Source organism: Vicugna pacos, chromosome 24 (genome assembly GCF_048564905.1).
Source record: "Vicugna pacos chromosome 24, VicPac4, whole genome shotgun sequence".
NCBI lineage: Eukaryota > Metazoa > Chordata > Mammalia > Artiodactyla > Camelidae > Vicugna > Vicugna pacos.
In genome coordinates, this window is record NC_133010.1 from 23,536,152 (window position 1) to 23,554,485 (window position 18,334).

The 18,334-nt window shown below is 40.2% G+C and overlaps 1 protein-coding gene across 7 annotated transcripts in view; it reads right to left on the bottom strand.

The window, feature by feature from the left end:
• The window catches only part of DLGAP1 (DLG associated protein 1), an 822,007-nt gene that overhangs the window by 697,086 nt on the left and 106,587 nt on the right, over nt 1–18,334 (bottom strand). For 2 of the 7 annotated variants that reach the window (XM_072949178.1, XM_072949179.1), the window contains exon 1: nt 13,763–14,420. The exons of the other annotated variants lie outside the window; for them this stretch is intronic. The gene's annotated coding sequence lies outside the window, so the exon portion shown is untranslated. Of the gene's footprint in view, nt 1–13,762; nt 14,421–18,334 lie in introns of those variants that run through there. 7 annotated transcript variants of the gene reach the window in all.

Here is an 18,334-nt window from a genome sequence, read left to right on the forward strand (position 1 = left end):
TGGGTTTATAAGCATAGAGTTATTCATTAAAGCCTTAGAAGTGGGGAAAAAAAGAAAGAAATATGGTACCCAAAGACAAAGTATTTCATTAATTTAATTTTTGAAAAATGTAACTTTTAATTTAAAAAAGTACTTATGGAAGTATTTAAAAAACAAATAGAGAAAATGGTAGAGGTCAAAGCTGAACTATCAACGAAAAGACCAAGAAAACACATACACAAGAAAGCATCAATACGGAAATGTGAGCAGCATGGCTGCTCTTAGACCCAAGGGCCCAGCTCTGAATTTTGTACAGGAATTTTGAGCAAAAGAGCACAGTCCTTTGGTGCTTTTTCCAACATTCTTTGGGAGAATAAATAAATGACTAATAACACTGGAAGAGGTTTTAAATAAGGACAGTTTTAAAATGAGGAAGAGGGGTAAAAAACCTTATGATTGGACATGCCAGGTTTTCCTTTAAACCATTCCATTTACCAGAAGAGTTGCTGAAACATCCACTATCTTCATTCATCATCCAGAACTGTAATTTATTTTCTCACATATATGCAACCACATAGAGACTTCAGCTCCAGAGGACTGGACCACGTCTTACTCCTCTCTGAATGCTGAATAGTAAGAACACAGCAAGTGCTCCATAGATGTGCACTGAATTGCACAGGATATGTGAACATATCATATATTGGTCTGATTAGCATCCTTATGCTAATTCATGAATGAGAGAAATTAAAAGTAATCTATAGGCTGAGTTGAGGTTGTTCCTAACTGTACATGTGATCAGTAGAATAACTGATCAGTAGAGTAACAAAGGAAAACAGATATTGAATTGTAAAGTAGGAAATATAAAGTTGAAAAGGGATTTGGTGCACAGTAGTCAAAATGCATGCAGGTGACCCCAATTTGTATAGCACTTTCTTGCTCTACCGAGACGACAATTCTTACACCAGTGATACTGTTAAGATCAGATGGGAGAAGACAGTGGTGAGTTTTTAAAATATACAAATTGTTCCTCGTCTGCTTTGTAGTTACAAATAATACTGGGGACACTGGTGGACTTCAGGTGGGCCAGACTGTCAACAGAGAGGTCAGTTGAAAGGCTCAGGTGAGATGCTAACTGTGATGAGATTTGTGTACCCCCAAAACTCATTTATTGAAGTCTTAACCCCTAGTGCCTTAAAATGTGATGGTATTTGGAGACAAGGTCTTTAAAGAGGTAATTAAGGTTAAATGAGGTCACTGTGGGGGCCCTAATTCAATATGGCTGGTCATCTTATGATAAGAAGTCATTAATTCACAGGACTTCATTAACTTTAATTAGAACATATAGATTACTAGATAGATAGATGAGAAAGAAAGAAAGAAAGAAAGAAAGAAAGAAAGAAAGAAAGAAAGAAAGAAAGAAAGAAAGAAAGAAAGAAAGAAAGAAAGAGAGAAAGAAAGAAAGAAAGAGAGAGAGAGAGAGAAAGAAAGAAAGAAAGAAAGAAAGAAAGAAAGAAAGAAAGAAAGAAAGAAGGAAGGAAGGAAGGAAGGAAGGAAGGAAGGAAGGAAGGAAAGAAAGAAAGAAAGAAAGAAAGAAAGAAAGAAAGAAAGAAAGAAAGAAAGAAAGAAAAGAAAGGGTAGTTATATTTTCAAATTCCTTTTCTTTGACAGTACACACAGTGATGAATTACACATTTTCTGAGTTGATATCACTCATAAATAGACAAGGACGAGCTGTTGCTTAGAGCAGAGCACTAAGAGCTGACGGGTAACTGTGGAGGGACTGCTGGAGTCGGAACATCATCACTTTGCAAAACTATCATGGTCAAGATTGGATGAGGTCAGGACCATAAATGGAAGAGAAAACTAGGAGGAAATTGTGACGGTGATCAGGATATTTCCGTGATCAAAAGTGTCTCTCTACAGACCACTTAATTGTAACGGAGAAAAACAGACTGTTATTATCCAGTAGAGAAACCGGCCCACAGCTTCGCCAATTATTAGCACCAATGGGGGCAGCCGGCTGTCCTGCACTTCAGAGGTGATATCCTGAGAAGGATGTGGCATCACATTGCGGTGTTCTGGCCGGGAATGGATAATCTCATTCTCATAATGGGGAAATATCGTAAAAACAAACAGCTGAATGTTCTATTAATAAAAAGGTGCAGTTGGGAGTGCAATCTTCCAAATGTCAGTATTACAAAAGGGAAAAAAAGGCTGTGGAAATGTTTCTGAAGACAGGGCACTGAGGCATCAGGACAGCAAAAATCAGTACCTGACTCTACCCTTGATTCTGTATTGTAAGGAACAATTATGCTATTATAACAATTTACTAGGTGAACTGACAAAATTGGAATCTGGACAGAAGATGAGCTGAAAATATCATACCCATGTAAATTTCTGAAGCTAAGAAATGGATTGGAATTATGTAAGTGAATATCCCTGCCACTGAAGTATTTAGGGGTAAAGGATCCTAATGTATGCAATTTACTCTAAAATTTTTCAGGAAAATAATTATGCACATCTAAATATGATAGATGGATATCGATGGACACATAGAAAGGAGAAGAGAGAGAAGAACAAAAGAGAAACAATCAAGCAAATGTGTAAATAAACAACAGGTGAACTGCAGTAAAAGGCATGTGGGTGTTTGGGGTATGACTTTTACTTTTGCAACCATTTCAAGTTTGGTATTCCCCCCCAAATTTTTTTAATTTAAAAATTTGAGGGTAACCACAGTAAGAACAGAAGCAGAATTATCATTGCTACTAAGGGTCTCCATATGTGATGAGGCCTGAGCTGGGTGCCCAAGCAGATAAAGCAGAAAAGACCTGAGAAACTGTGACAATATGTGTGCTGATCCATGCACGTGAGACAGGATGCAGTACTCCCCTTGCCCTGACCTCTGCTTCCATTTGGTGCCCTTAATAGCTAAAGAACACAAGGTGAAGGATGCCGGCAAAACAAGTTTAAGCAAAGGGATAACATGAAAGTTATGATATATACCTCCATTACCGAATTAATAAAGTGCTTTCTTCTTTTCTATGTCCCCAGAGGCTGTGTTGTGATGCTTTACTTAACGGGAAAGATAAAGTCAACCTTACAGTTTGTATAAGAGGAAAAAACCTGCCTCTAAATATTACAAGTGATGTGAGCTGTGTTTGAGGGTTCTTTTTTAGTCACTGAAATGTAATCCAGTTTTTAAACACAATTTAGACAATTTTCATTCACCATGTTTCATATTAATACGTGTTTACCACAGTGGCTTAAGTTTTAGATGATTTTTTCCTCACTTTTATTTCATAAAATATGGGGAAAGTGTCAATAACACAGTGTAACACATCAAAACAAAATGTGCACTCTTGGATAACTAAGAATGCTTTTATGCGACTGCTCTGTTTCGAATCCACTATGAGAACAGATTTTTGTCTTATTTTCTTGTCTTTAGCAAAATATCCAAGCTACAATCGTACTGAAAAGGAGAAGACTAATGAGGAGACTGATCTAATAGTCAACAACTGGCTTTAGAGAACCAATGATGATAATTTTTTAAATTAACTTCCCTCCCAAAAGAGATGGGTAAAAAATTGGATGATTTATGGTGTTTTCTTAGTGATTAATGACAAATGGTTGAGATACCTACTTTTTTCAAAATCCTCTTGCTGCTTTCAGCTGAGTGCTTACCTTAACATTAGACACATTAAATATTTAATGAATTTTATTTGTCGTGTTTTGGTAGGAATCCATTTAGGGAAAATCTTTGTCTCACCAGCCATGCATACAGATAGATTTTTACCATTTTCAGGTGTCTGTTCTATCTGGTTCTGGCCTCTCATCAAAATTTTGCTTCCTGCCCCACACACTTCCCACCCCACATCTGATCGCCCCAATTATTCTCAAGTATTAGGTCTTGTGAAACCATCAAAGCCCCTATACTGCAGCCTTTCTAACATTCTTTATTCATTTACTATTCTGAATTTTAAACTGCAATACACATAGTTGCAAACTATGGTACAAATAGACCATTGAGAATTTCAGTTACAGAACTTAAACCCCTAAAAAGCACAGACAGCTATATATTAACTGTAACTTATGCTGTAAATAGCTTTGTCCCTCTTGGGTATGAAATTCAGTATAGCCAAGGTCTCTTGATTGACAAAGAAATATAATACCAAAGTGGAGCTTGGAAAAACTACTACCCCTCCAAATCATGTTCCTTACATCTTAACATCCCAGGAGACCACAGGGAAGAGACGTGGTCCTGTGACCAGCTTAGAAATACAGCAGTCCTCCCTGATCTGTGGTTTTGCTTTCCATGGTTTGCTACCCATGGTCAACCACAGTTGGAGAAGATTAAATGGAAATTTCCAGAAGTAAACAATTCATAAGTTTTAAATTGCATTCATGCTGAAATCTATGCCCATCCTGCTCCATCCAGCCGGGGACGTGAATCATCCCTTTGTCCAGAATATCCTGCCCATTAGTCACTTAGCAGCCAGCCGCTGTCCAGTTATCAGACCTACTATCTCAGCATCGTAGTGCTTGTATTCAAGTGACCATTATTTTATTTAATAAGGGCCCCAAAGCTCAAGGGTAGTGATCCTGGCAATTCGGATATTCTCTTACTGTGCCTAATTCATGAATTAAACTTTATCATAGGTAGGTATGTACAGGAACAAAACAGTATATATAGGGCTTGGTACGATCCACGGTGTCAGGAATCTGCTGAAGGTCTTGGGACACGCTCCCCGCGGGCGAGGGGGGATGACTGTACACCACTACAGCTTTGAACTCTGTCTCTGGTTACAAATATACTCGTTAGGCAACAGCCAGAACAGACAAGGAGACAGAGACAGGGGATCCCACTTGGAACTTTGGCTTCTGTAGGGTTTCAGGTGGGTTACTTAGAGCAAAAGAAGAAAACATGCATCTCTCTCTATAAAGTGTCAGGACTATTTAGCCAAGTTTACAGAATTTTAAAGAGAAGGCTACACAGTACCAGAGCTAATTCACCATGTCTCAGTACGACTTTGCCCTAATGGGACAAATTTCAGGGCATATTCTCAGTATGAGTAAGGACCTGCACAAACAAGGAAATCACCAAATTCGTGTTACACAGCAGAACTTTTATGCCTGAGTTTGTATTTCCATCCTGAAAGACCAAACACTCCCAATCTATGCTCCTTCTTTTAAGGGAAGGCTAGTCTATGTAAGTCTCTAATGGTTCTTGATGCAATTTAACCATCAGCTAAGTTACATCTGAGAGGAGGAATTAACCAGCTCTCAGCACCTCTGGCTCATTTCCAGAGACCCAGGAATCCAGTTCCCACAGCCCCCTTCTTTATTCTTCAGGGGATCTGAGTCTGAGCTTAGTCTAAAAACTATGATCACCAAACCATTTCTCTTCTACCCAGGCTTCTGCTGGAGCTTATACAAAAAGACCAGGGTCTAAATCTTGTAAGGCAATTACTTAATAACTCATTATGACTGCTTCAAATGTTGATGCATTTAAACTACTGAGGAGACATGGCTCTCTCTGACCTCTCTCTCTATAAAATGTCAGTTCTTTCTAACAAATACTGAGCTTCGCTTATTTATAAAGTAAGTAAAACCCTCAATAATTTTTTTTAAAAAAACCTTTATAATTCTCCTGTTGAGCTTCTTTGTTTGGTTTAATTATCTAGTTAGCATCACTTAATTTGAAACACCACTGAACGTTTTCAGAGGAAAAGCCACCTCCTCTTAAAGGAGCATTTACAGTGAACTTTTAAACAAAATAAATGATTTCAGCACTACTCTTCTCAAAAAGTCAAAACCATTATTAAGACGTTTCTTAGTGAGATTTTATTTCTCCTCCGTGCCAAGCACAGGACTGACAAACCTTGTCTATGCAGGTTGAAAAACAAGGATCATCCATAAAAATCGTCCTTAAAATTATTCGTGAGCCCAAGCATTTTCAGAAGTGAATAACACAGATCCTCAGTTTTTCTAATAACCCACCCATCTAAAATAATTTATAAAGAAATTACATGCTTTCAAGGATCCCCTGAGGGCTAGGATATTCTGAATCTCCATGGAGCCCTGAGTAAGGGCACAGTTTTTGATAACATGGGGGCCAAAGTCCTGGACTTGGCTTTCCACCTGTCCATCTAATTTACTGGTAACACAACTGGGCCATTTATCTGCTCTCCATATTCCTCAGTTTCCACACCCACACAAGGAAGATGGTGTAAGAACCGGCTCCACAGAAACAGAGTGAGAATTATTCTTTCAACAAATACTTGTTACATAACTAATATCTGATGGCCATTTGTTTCAAGTGCAGGGTGATGTAAGAATGATCAAGTCAAGTTACATCTTCACTGAACTTACAATCCAGTAGGAAAAATAAGCAGTAAACAAATAACAACAACAGAGTGGATTCCATCTTGGTAGGTGGTATGAGAGGACACCCAAAGTGAGCAGAGATCGGAAGGAAGAGCCCATGCTCTTTCATCACCTAGGTAAAGGAATCTGGGAGAAGGTCATCATGGACAGATAAAAGGCCAGGGGCAAAACCCTTGGGGACTGGACTGTCGAGGAACTGAAAAAGGTCTATGCAACTGTGATCTAGAAAGCAAATGTGAGACAGAAGCTGTAGAGGAATAAAGGACAAGATCATATAGGCTTACTGTCCACCTTAAGGGCTTGGAACTTTATCCTAAGAGCAACGGAGAGTCATTCAAAGATGTCAGGTATATTGGTGACAAGATAAGAACGTGTTTTTTAAAAGTAAATCTAAATAGACAACACGAATAGGCCTATATCTAGTAAGGATGTTGAATTAATAATTAATAGTCTTCCAAAAAGGCCCAGGTGGGTTGAGACCTACCAAATACTCAAGAAAGAAGTTCTTCCAATTCTCTCCAATGTCTTCCAGAAGACAGAAGCGGGAGAAGTACTTTCTACCTCGATCTACAAAGCCAGCATTGCCCTAATACCAAAACCAGACAAAGACATCACAAGCAAACTGCAGACCCACATCAGCAACAACAGACGCAAAATCCTTGAGAAAATTTTAGCAAATCAAATTCAACAATATATAAAAAGAATTCTACACCACAACCAAGTGTGACTTGTCCCAGATATACCCAAGGCTGGCTCAACATTTAAAAATCAGTTAATGTAATCCATCATATCAATGTGTTAAAGGAGGAAAATCACATGATGATGTCAATAGATACAGAAAAGGCATCTGACAAAATCCAAGTCATTCATGATTAAAAAACTCAGCAACTAGGAACAGAAAGTAGGGTTCTCAACTTGGTAAAGAATATCTATAGCTAACATCATACTTAACGGGAAGAAACTAGCCCTTGTCAGTCTCACGTCTTTTGCAAATATATTCTCCCACTCGGTAGCCTGACTTTTTGTTTTGCTTATGGTTTCCTTTGCTGTGCAAAAGCTTAAAGTTTAATTCAGTCACACGTGTTTATTTTTGCTTTTATTTCTATTGCCTGGGTAGCCTGCCCTAGGAGAACATTGCTAAGATTTATGCCAGATAAGGTTTTGCCTATGTTTTCTTTTAAGAGGTTTATAGTGTCTTGTCTTATATTTAAGTCTTAAGACATTTCGAGTTTATTTTTGTGTATCGTGTGAGGGAGTGTTCTGACTTCACTGATTTATATGCAGCTGTCCAGTTTTCCCAACACCATTTGCTGAAGAGACTGTCTTTTCTCCATTGTATATACTTGCTTCCTCTGTCAAAGACTGACCAAAAGTTTGTGTGTTTATTTCTGGGCTCTCTATTCTGTTCCATTGATCCATATGTCTGTTTTTATGCCAATACCATGCTGTTTTGATTATTGTAGCTCTGTAATACTGTCTGAATTCTGGGAGGGTTATTCCCTCAGCTTCATCCAAATTCCTTATTTATCCATCCCTCATGCATTTCCCCTTAGGTAACCATAAGTTTATATTTTCTGTGATTTGTTTCTGTTTTGTAAATAAGTTCATTTGTATCAAATTTTTTAGATCCACATATAAGTGATATCATATGCTATTTGTCTTTCTCTGTCTGACTTACTTCACTTAGTATAATAATCTCTAGATACATCCATGTTGCTGCAAAAGTATTATTTCATTCTTTTCTATGGCTGAATAATATTACATTGCATATATATATACATCACATCTTCTTTATCCATTCATATATCAATGAATACTTGGATTGTTTCTATGTCTTGGCTCTTGTTAAAGTGTTTCTGAGTATCTCTTCTTGCATAGCATTTTCAGTGGTTCCTCTAGGTATTATATACACTTAACTACATTCTACAGGTGTTGACAATTTACTAGTTTGGTGAGGTAAAGAAATCTTACTTCCATTTATGTCCTCTGCCCTCACCAATTTAAAATATAATTGTCTTAAATATTTCCTCTACATTACTGAGAGCCACACCAGGCAGTGTTATACTTTTTGCTTCAACCATCAAAAAGAACTTAGAAAACAATAACAGAAGGAGATGAATCTACCTATATTTTAATTCTTTCCATTGTTCTCTTTTTCTCATATTCATTTATTTTCTATTTAGAGAATTTCTCTCAGCCATCTTTTAGGACAGATCTCCTGTGACAAATGCTCTTAGTTTTCTTTCATCTGAGAAGGTCTAAATTTCCCCTTCTACTAAAGAATGTTTTTGCCGTATAGAATTGTAGGTTGACAGTTTCTTTTAATTACTTTTAAGATTCTAGAGTTAAAAAAAATTGGTAAAATATTCTTCCTCTTCGCTAGAGATTCATTAGGTCTTTATATGTCAAAATGTCCTTACCTCTTCTCTTTTTTTTTGCAAGTTTTCCTGCTCACTGTTTCACTCCTACGTTCACTTCCTCCCTACATTCATTTCCTTTTAGCTTTTCCCACTGAACTGTAGGTTCCTTGAGAAGAATAGCTCTCTTATGCAATTCATTTGCCATTTCGCAAAGAGTTTAGTTCAGTGTCTCTCACATATCATTTGTTCAATAAACTGCTGTTAAATTCCAGCCATGGGAATGCTGCATTACAGTGTTTCAGTTCTCTTTTTCCATGAGTGAACTAAACTTCTTAGTAAACTAATTGAACCAATGGATCTTCTCTAGCTTCCTAAGTCATGAGCAGGGAATAATTTAAGAGCCAGACTTGCTGAAGAACCTCTCTAGGGTTTATATTGCTATAGAAACAGGGAAAACTCCTTATCATTTACCATAGCTGATCACTAATTTTCTTAGATTACACAAACAAAACCATCAACTAACTCATACTAATAACCAGCTACAGAGAATTCCGCTGGGTAGGAAAAACGTCAATTACCTGAAGTCTAGAAGGTTGAAGACTTTCCAGAAAACAGATTGGGTATTATTTCTAATATAATTTTTAAATGTTTCAATAGGTTAACCAAAATAGAATTCAGAAAACTGCAAAATAGGAGGGAGGGTATAGCTCAAGTGTAGAGTGCATCTTAGCACGCACAAGGTCCTGGGTTCAATCCCCAGTACCTCCTCTAAAAAAATTATAAATAAACCTAATTATCCCCACTCCCAAAATAAATAAATAATAAAAGAAAACTAAAAAATAATATTTTCTAAATGGAAATTTTACAATAGAAACATGGGCTGCTCTTATCAATATTGCCCTAATTTATAGTAAAACATTGTTTTGAGGCAAATGAAATCAAAATACATGGTGAACTTTCACATCTCACAGTGTGGATGACACTATACAGATATGATATTCATTGTCTTGAGGGTTATAATGGTCATGGGAAACAGAGGATCCCTGAACTCAACAGTTTACAATTCCAGCCAACAAGTATCTTTTCAGCACCCTCCAGATACTAGGCAACTCTGAAGTGTGAAATAAGATATGGTCTGGTCCCACAAGAAACTCTACTTCTTTCCAATGCTGCCTGCATCTTCCATCACCCCGTCCCTGTCACACTTACACTGCTTTTCTCCATCATTCGCTTGTAGCTAGTGCAAAATGTACAGTTCTTATGTGCACTTGACTGGACGCAGGGTCAGCTGTAACATAGGATCAAGTATGAAACGTGGGGGGATGCCGAGTTGTGATGCTGCATGGTCCAGGAGGAGGAGTGAAGAGCTCCTGATTCCACACGCAAGACTCCTTCGTTATCTTTGGCTGAAATTGGAATCCCGTCTTTCTCTCTCAAAACTCCATGATATTTGTGCACGGAGACAGCCCTGAGCCTTCCCTTCTCACTCAGCTAAAGTGAGGACCACAGAAAGGGAGGAAGTGCAAGGAGCACAGGCTCTGTTCCAGCTGGAGCAGAAACGATTCTTTATTCTTGCCATGGTCCCTGTCCTTGGTTGATTCAAATCCTGGTGAACCATCTCCACCCATAAACTAGAATGGACCTTTTCCTGACTGTGTGTTTATTTCATTTAAAAACCTCTTTCAGGAGATTTTGGGGAGATGGTGGCTGGGGTGGCAGCATAGATTTGGGACCTTCATAAACTGGATCCCTCCCCTTAGTCATCACTCCACACACACACACACACACACACACAATCCCCTGAAATTGTAGTTCTGTAGCAAACCCCAAAGTCCATGGACACATTTACAACAACAAAACTAAGAGGTATGATGTCCCTACCAATCCCGAAATACAAGCAGATGGCGACACATCACCAATAGGCACAGACGTGTGTTATCAGCGCACCTGTGTGAACGGCGTCTGCACCTAAAAAAAGCAGAGGGGGTCAGAGAGGTTCCTGAAGGGTCTGAGAAAAAGAGAACCCCAAAACAGCTGCAGTGTTTAACTGCAAAGTGTGGAAGGATCATCTGAGAACCGCTGAAACGGGAAGCAGGGCTACCTTTCCTAATCAAAGGTGAAGGCAGGCCTCCCTGCCCCAGCACACCCCGTTCCCCCTCCCCTCCCATCCTGGGCCTGGGAGGCTGCAACAGTCCAGCCTGTTGTGAATTCTCAAAACCAACCATACCGGCTCCCTTGCAGGACAAGACTCTACACCAAAGAGAAACTATTGGGAGTGAAAGCAAAATTTAGCAGGATAAACAAAATACAAAAGAGAAGGATTCTGCATGTAAAATGAGGAAGGCAGAGGCTAGGATATTTCAGAGAGCAAGCTCCTTGAGTTAACACTACACAAAAATACTGAGACAGGGAGAGAGGTAGTTCTCTGTAGTCGCAAAAGCTCTCTGAACCCAGTCTTCCAAATATTTAGGGAAACTAAATTTACATAAAAATAAGCAACAGAATAGTTTCAGGTTCTACACCATCCAAAGTTGCTCTAAGAACAAAGAAAAGACTGAATAATGTGGTTCTTAGAAATCGTGAAATCCATGCTTAAGGGGAAAAAATCAAACTGTAAGTCCTGTTTCAATACAAGCTAATAAAGATTAAGGGAAAAAGGCCAGTTTGAAGATTAATTCCAATTCAAGGACTATTTGCTGATCAATCATTAAGTGCAGTCACTATTAGTTCACGGGGGAGGGAAGATAAACACGGTAAAAATCCCGGCTTCTAAGATCTTACAGACCAGCAAAGAAGGAAACTCAAATTCGCTCAAGCATGAAAATTCTTTTAAATAAATGAAAACAGACACAAGTGAGCATTCAGTTAAAATTACCCTTTCAGTTAAAAGCCACCACTAACCAAATTCCCAGTCATTCTGTAGATTTTATTTTGGAGAATTTGAAAATATTTTTGAGTTTACTATATTCTAGCAAGTTTCAAATCAAAACAGAGATATAAAGTGCTGGTCAAATTGAGTACTTTATTCTGGGGAAAAAAATACCAAGAGTGTACATTTTGAATGATAGTCTTCAGTCCACTGTGACTAAGTTACAGTAGAAAAGGTGCGTTTTCAGGCATTTTAGGCCATCACTCGCGTGGGTAGAAGAGGCCAGATGCCCTCGTGATTAAGGAAACAGGGAAGCGAGGTGTTGAGAGCCAAGGGGAGGAGGGAGCGCAGCAGCAGATGGCTGACCTCTTTTCCTGCTTTGGCTCTGCAACTTTTCCTCCCATTTTTCCTAACTGGGAGGCACTCCACACTGGGTCCCTGATTACCTATCTTTCCATACCTGGCCACAACTGCAAGGTCTGACCTGTAGATGGCACTGCTCTCAACACTGGGACCTGCCCTGCTCCGTGGGGACAGGGCATTTATTGCCATTTGCAGATACATGGATGGACCTGGAGACTCTCATACTAAGTGAAGTACGCCAGACAGAGGAAGTCAAATAGAAAAATGCCATGCGACATCACTCGTACGTGGAATCTAAAAACGTGACAGAAACGAACTTACTTACAAAACTGAAACAGACTGACATAGAAAACAAACTTACGGTTACCAAGGGGGGAAGGGGGCGGGGGGGGATAAATTAGGATTTTGGGATTTGCAGATAACAACTACGACATATAAAATAGATAAACAACAAGTTCATACTGTAGAGCACAGTAACCTGTAACAAAATACCTTTTAGTAACCTATAATGGAAAAGAATACAAAAAAGAGTAACATAGAAATGCATGTGCATATAACTGAATCACCATCTGTACACCAGAGACTAGCACAGCACTATAAATCTACTATACTTCCATAAAATAAAACAAGGAGCTTCAGTTCACTCCTCAGTTAATCCATGCCAAATCATCTTTTTCTTACCATTTCAGTCTGATCAAGTGCCTTCAGCCCCTTAACTAGACAATTTCCTTTCCCAGCACCAAGCTCCCATTTCCCATCCACGCTGGGTAAGTCGGGTCTGTCTGCTCCCTGTGAGTGTGAGCTTGCCTGGAGTAGAAGACCCTCCGGTGCAGAGGCCTTCTCTTCTATCGGTCACTCCAAAGAACTCTAGCCCAGCCCTATTTCTAGATGCTGCCACACTTTTTAAAAAGTTGTTTGCTCCATGATTCTCATGAGCTTGGCTCCAGTCACCAGTGGCAGTGCTCTGTTATCTGCTTTTGGACCTCCCTGACCTGTGGCTGTACTTCTGGGATACCGTGCTAACCTGTCTGGTTGGGCATTTTTCGCCATTACGTATGGACCACCCCCCAGCACTCTCTCCATCTTAGGGAATATGATGGATTGTGTGGTCTTACCTGTTGTCATCTGCCTTAAGGTGATGGAGTTGTGTGACAGAAGAACAAACCTGACTCCGTATTAGATCTGTTCCTTTGACTCTAAACCTGTGCTCTGTTTCCAGTGTTCAGTCTTGCTAGTTCTGCACCTTTTGTAAAAGAATATTGCCTATAGCCTGAAATATACAGGAGAGCCTATTCTCAAGACTCTGACCTTTGAGGACATAACAGTTTCCCATTCATATAAAGATAAAAAGTTGCAGAATAGAAAATAACATTAGTTTTGTTGGAGATTAACAGGGACACCATGACCTGACCTACGTGGACAGCTGCAAGAACAAAGGATCTGGCACCAAGAAGTTTGCAACAACCATCCACATCCCCTCCCCTTTTTAGTATAAAAGGAGCCTGAATTCTGACTTGGGTAAGATGGTTCTCAGTTTGCTGGCTTTTCAAATAAAGTTGTTATTCCTTGCCCCAACACCTCATCTCTCAAGTTACTGGCCTGTCATAGGGCGAGCAGTATGAGTTTGGACTCAGTAACAAAGTGAACATTTCGAAGTCACAGCATATCAGGAATTATCCTTGATTTCTCTCTCACACCCCCCTATCCAAGCCACCTCTAAGTTCCATCAATCTTCAAGGCATGTACCACATGCTACCATCTTCACCTCCCTCGGCTGCTATCCTAGTTATAATGACCATCATCTCACCTGGACAACTGTAATAGGTACTGGCCTTTCCTTTGACTCTTATAGCCCAGTCTCCATGGAGGAGGCTGAGTGCTGACTTTACCAAATATGACTATGTCATCTCTTTCCTCAGGACATCCCAGAAGCTTTGCTCACATCATAATAGAGTCCAGAATCTTCACCATGGCCTAGGAGGCTCTCTGTGATCTGGTCCCTTTATTTCTGTCTAGAAGGAGCCCTACTTCAAAATGACATCTGCACCCCAATGTTCATAGCAGCACTATTTACAATACCCAAGACATGGAAACAGCCTAAATGTCCATCAACAGATGACTGGATTAAGAAGATGTGGTATATTTATACAATGGAATACTATTCAGCCATAAAAACCGACAACATCATGCCATTTGCAGCAACATGGATGCTCCCGGAGAATGTCATTCTAAGTGAAGTAAGCCAGAAAGAGAAAGAAAAATACCATATGAGATCGCTCATATGTGGAATCTAAAGAAAACAAACAAAAAGAACATAAATACAAAACAGAAACAGATTCATAGACATAGAGTACAAACTTGTGGTTGCCAAGGGGGCAGGGGGTGGGAAGGGACAGACTGGGATTTCAAAATTTGTAGATACTGACAGGCATGTGTAGAATAGATAAATAAGATTATACTGTATAGCACAGGGAAATATATACAAGATCATGTGGTAGCTCACAGGGAAAAAAATATGACAATAAATATATTTTGTTCATGTATAACTGAAAATAAATAAACAAATAATCTTTAAAACAAACAAACAAACAAAGAATCAGTGTAATCCTTCTTTTAACAGTGGAATCTCCTCCAGTTTCTTCCTCCTTTTTACCATCCTCCATTGCCTCAAATAGTTGCTTTTGATATTTCATTTAGATTTTCGAGTTGTTATTTGCTTGGTGAGGTTGATAAAATCAACTCTGACGTCCTAGAAGTAGCTCACCTAATAACTGTTAAGTGCTCTATTTTGATTTTCCCAGTCTGTCCAGAGCCATCCCATTTTTAAGAGGATGGTTCCCACAACTGCATTCATTATATACTCTCTGTATCTTTAAGGAGGCCCCTCTCAATAAATTTTCATATCTGCTGTGTTTCTGGAGTCATTTTTCCATCAAAATCCTAATTGTGGCCTGAAGATTTCACAATATCCGGACCTCATCACTATTTTTTTAACATTTTTATTGATTTATAATCATTTTACAATGTTGTGTCAAATTCCAGTGTTCAGCACAATTTTTCAGTCATTCATGGACATATACACACTCATTCATCACTATTTTTAAACTCATCCTCTGTTACTTGCCCCTTGCTTTTGCTCTGCCTCAGCCAAACTGGCTCCTCATAATACACCCAACATGATGGCATCTTCCTTCCACAAGACTCTTGAACTTGGCAGTCCACCTGCCTGAGACAATCTTCCACCAGTTATCCACGTGTCTCAATTTCTCACTTTCTTTAGGTCTTGCCTCAATGTCACCTTCCCCGGGAGGCTTCTCTCACCTCCTCTTTAAACCACAACCCCCATCAGCCCCTGTTTCTTTCTTCCCCCTTTCCATGAGTTGCCATCAGACATAGTTCATGTTACACTGATTTGCCTTCTCTGTTTTCCCACTAGCATTTAAGTTCACTAAAGGCAGGGATTTTTGCCCATTCTGCCCACCGCTGTCCCCCAGTCTGGTTTTCTCCTGGCAGAGTATTTATCAAGTGAATGAATCAATGGAGTATATTTCAGGTGATTCCAAGTTATTGCATCTCTTTCTCTGTTAGATTTTTTTGTGATTCAGCCACTGATCTGGAATTGAGACAGGAAGGGGCCAGGGCACAGCCATTCAAGGAATGCTACAGCAATTAACATCAAATGGTGAAAGATTCAACCCCCAGTAGGCCTTGAGGCTCAAGATGGTGGGAGATTTGACTTCTAGCAAATCTTGAGCTTCATTATACACTCACTGTAATACATTAACATGGTAAATAACATGCCCACAGGCACCACCGCAGTCCCAAGGCTAGCCACAAAAGGTCAAAGAGTGGGAAATGACCAACTTCCTGGGAATCCCAGCCCCTTCCCCAGACTAGTTAGACTGGTCCTTCCACTTATTAGCATATGAAGCCACTGAGCCCATAAAAACTGGCGACACACACACACACACACACACACACACACACAGTGCCTCTCGGCCGCAGCCCCCTCTCTCTCCCTCTTCAGAGACAGCCCACTCTGTCTATGGAGTGTGTACCTACTTTTAATCTAAGCACCCAACCCCCACACCTCATGGCCTTCCTCTTGCCTTTCAATGTATCTCTCTGAATAAATCTACCTTCACTCAACTGTGGCTCGCTCTTGGATTCTTACCTGTGCGAAGCCAAGGACCCACACTTGGCGGGCACATCCCAGCGGCTCAACCGCAGCCTGGCACACGGCCCTCCTCACGCCCCACATCCATTTCTCCTGCATCAGTAACCCCCATCTCCCTCTTTTCTAGTACTTTTATAAGTAGTTATGATCAAGATCATCTTTTTATAGAGGTCTCATAGAGTTCAAGTCTCTTACAAAATAAGTAGCTCTTGAGTTTCACTTCCTGATACTTCCTCTGTCTGTCATCAGCTCTTTGCAAAACATTTTGTTCTTGTACTCTTTTTGTGATAAGTTAAAGTAAGCATTCACGAAGTAGGACCAGATCAGATCAAAGTGAAATGCAAACTGAGATCAACTTTGGGGACAACAAACAGAAGCAGAAGGTTAAAATGTACTCACCTAAAAATGTGGCAGTTAAAAGTTCTGTTCTAAAAACCAAAACCTTTGCATGCATATCCCAACTCTACTACCTAAGAGCTCTATGACTTTGGGAAGTTAATTATGCCCTTTGGGCCTCAGTTTCCTCATCTACAAAATGGAGATAATAACTGTAATGAGATCTACGTCACAGGGTCGTCATCTGGCTTGGATGCGTGTAAAGTACTGAGAAGAGTGTCAGGCGCGCGGTGAGCACTAAGTGCTCTACCGCTCTGCCTGGGGCCTCAGGAGAGAGCGGGGCAGTGGGTTTGAAAAGGGAGCCCTTTCTGGAAAATTAAATTGAAGCCGAGAGAAGCAAATAAAGCCTTAAAGATCAGATGTACAGGAGAAATTGGTGAACCATTTTAAGGGGATCACAGGACCTACAGGCAGGAAAAGAGTAAAGCAGGGATAGGAAGCAGCAGTCTAGACAGGGTGACACAGTTGACACTCCCAATCCAAAAGGCTCCCCACATCTGAAAGATGTCCCCAGCTCACCGGGAAACCGTCACATCCGTACTCACAACCCGACAGCAAACAATTTTTGAGGAAACAAACAGAAGAAGTGGCAACTTGAAAAGAAGGTTATACAAAGCGGAAGGTGCATGGCAAATGAGTCAAGGGCAAAGGGGTGCTAATGGTTATCTGAATGCAAGAGGTGGTAGAACAAAAGTTGCATGAGGTCAATCAGAGGTCAAAAAGGCAGAACCAGCCTGGGAAGCTTAAGGCAGGATTAGAAACACAAATTATTTGAGAAAGAGAATTAAAAAAGAGCAGCTTTATTTTATGGATTACGGCAGCTCCTGGGAAACAGGTAAATTTAGTTTTTGATCTCAATCTGCAACTCCTCTGCCTCTCTCCTTCCAGGCTTCCTGCCTCCCTTCTCCTTAATCTGCAAGATCTTCACACTGTCCTGCTTCTCCACAGAGCACCCCGCTGACACCCAGAAAGAATTCCATGAAGGTTCTCTTCCCCTCCATCCCCGCTCTGACACGGGGCCACGATCCCAGCTGGGTAACAGGAGGGCAGTGGCCAGTGAGTGAACATGCACTCCATAAGCCAAGTGCTTCTAACCTCTAGTGCTAGTGCTTCACGGTGACCTTGAATTATGCCAATTTATACAACATAGGATCAAGAGAAAAAATAAAATTAGGTCTTCCTGAGTGAAACTGACAGGCTCTCAAGTAAGGCCATAGAGAGCCTATATGATAAAACCAGCCAAACACTGAGACGAAACCAAGAATTCTGGTCTCTAAATATGACTCTTAAGGCAGCTTGTGTTAGAAATGCACTTTCTCTGAGCTTCTGACTTGCTCTTTGTAGAGCTATTATCCAAACGGCAGTTGTCGTCACAGACTTGGGTATGCAGTGTTTTCCTGGGAGATATCTACGAGGTGTCTAATGGGATCTCTCTCTGTTTTTAAGGTTACTGAGTATTTCCTGAATAGACAGTTTCATTTAAAAATTTGGGTTTAGTAACAATGTATAAGGCATTACTACCTTCCACCATCTTTCAGTGTACAGAGATGAGGCTTTGACAAAATAACCCAGTCACACAGCTCTTAATTTCCGGGACCAGACTTTGCAGGTATCTGGATTTCTGTCCGGGGTACTGTCTGCTGTTGGAACACAACTCTCTCGGTCTCCCAAGGGATTCCGAGCAGGACCCTGTGCCCACCACCCCCTGCCAACCCCTGCCTCTTGTTTAGAGAGGAGCTGAAGTGCCCTGGGCATCCCTGAGTCATAAAGGAGCAGGCCCAAGCAGCTAATGACTGGGACAGTGGA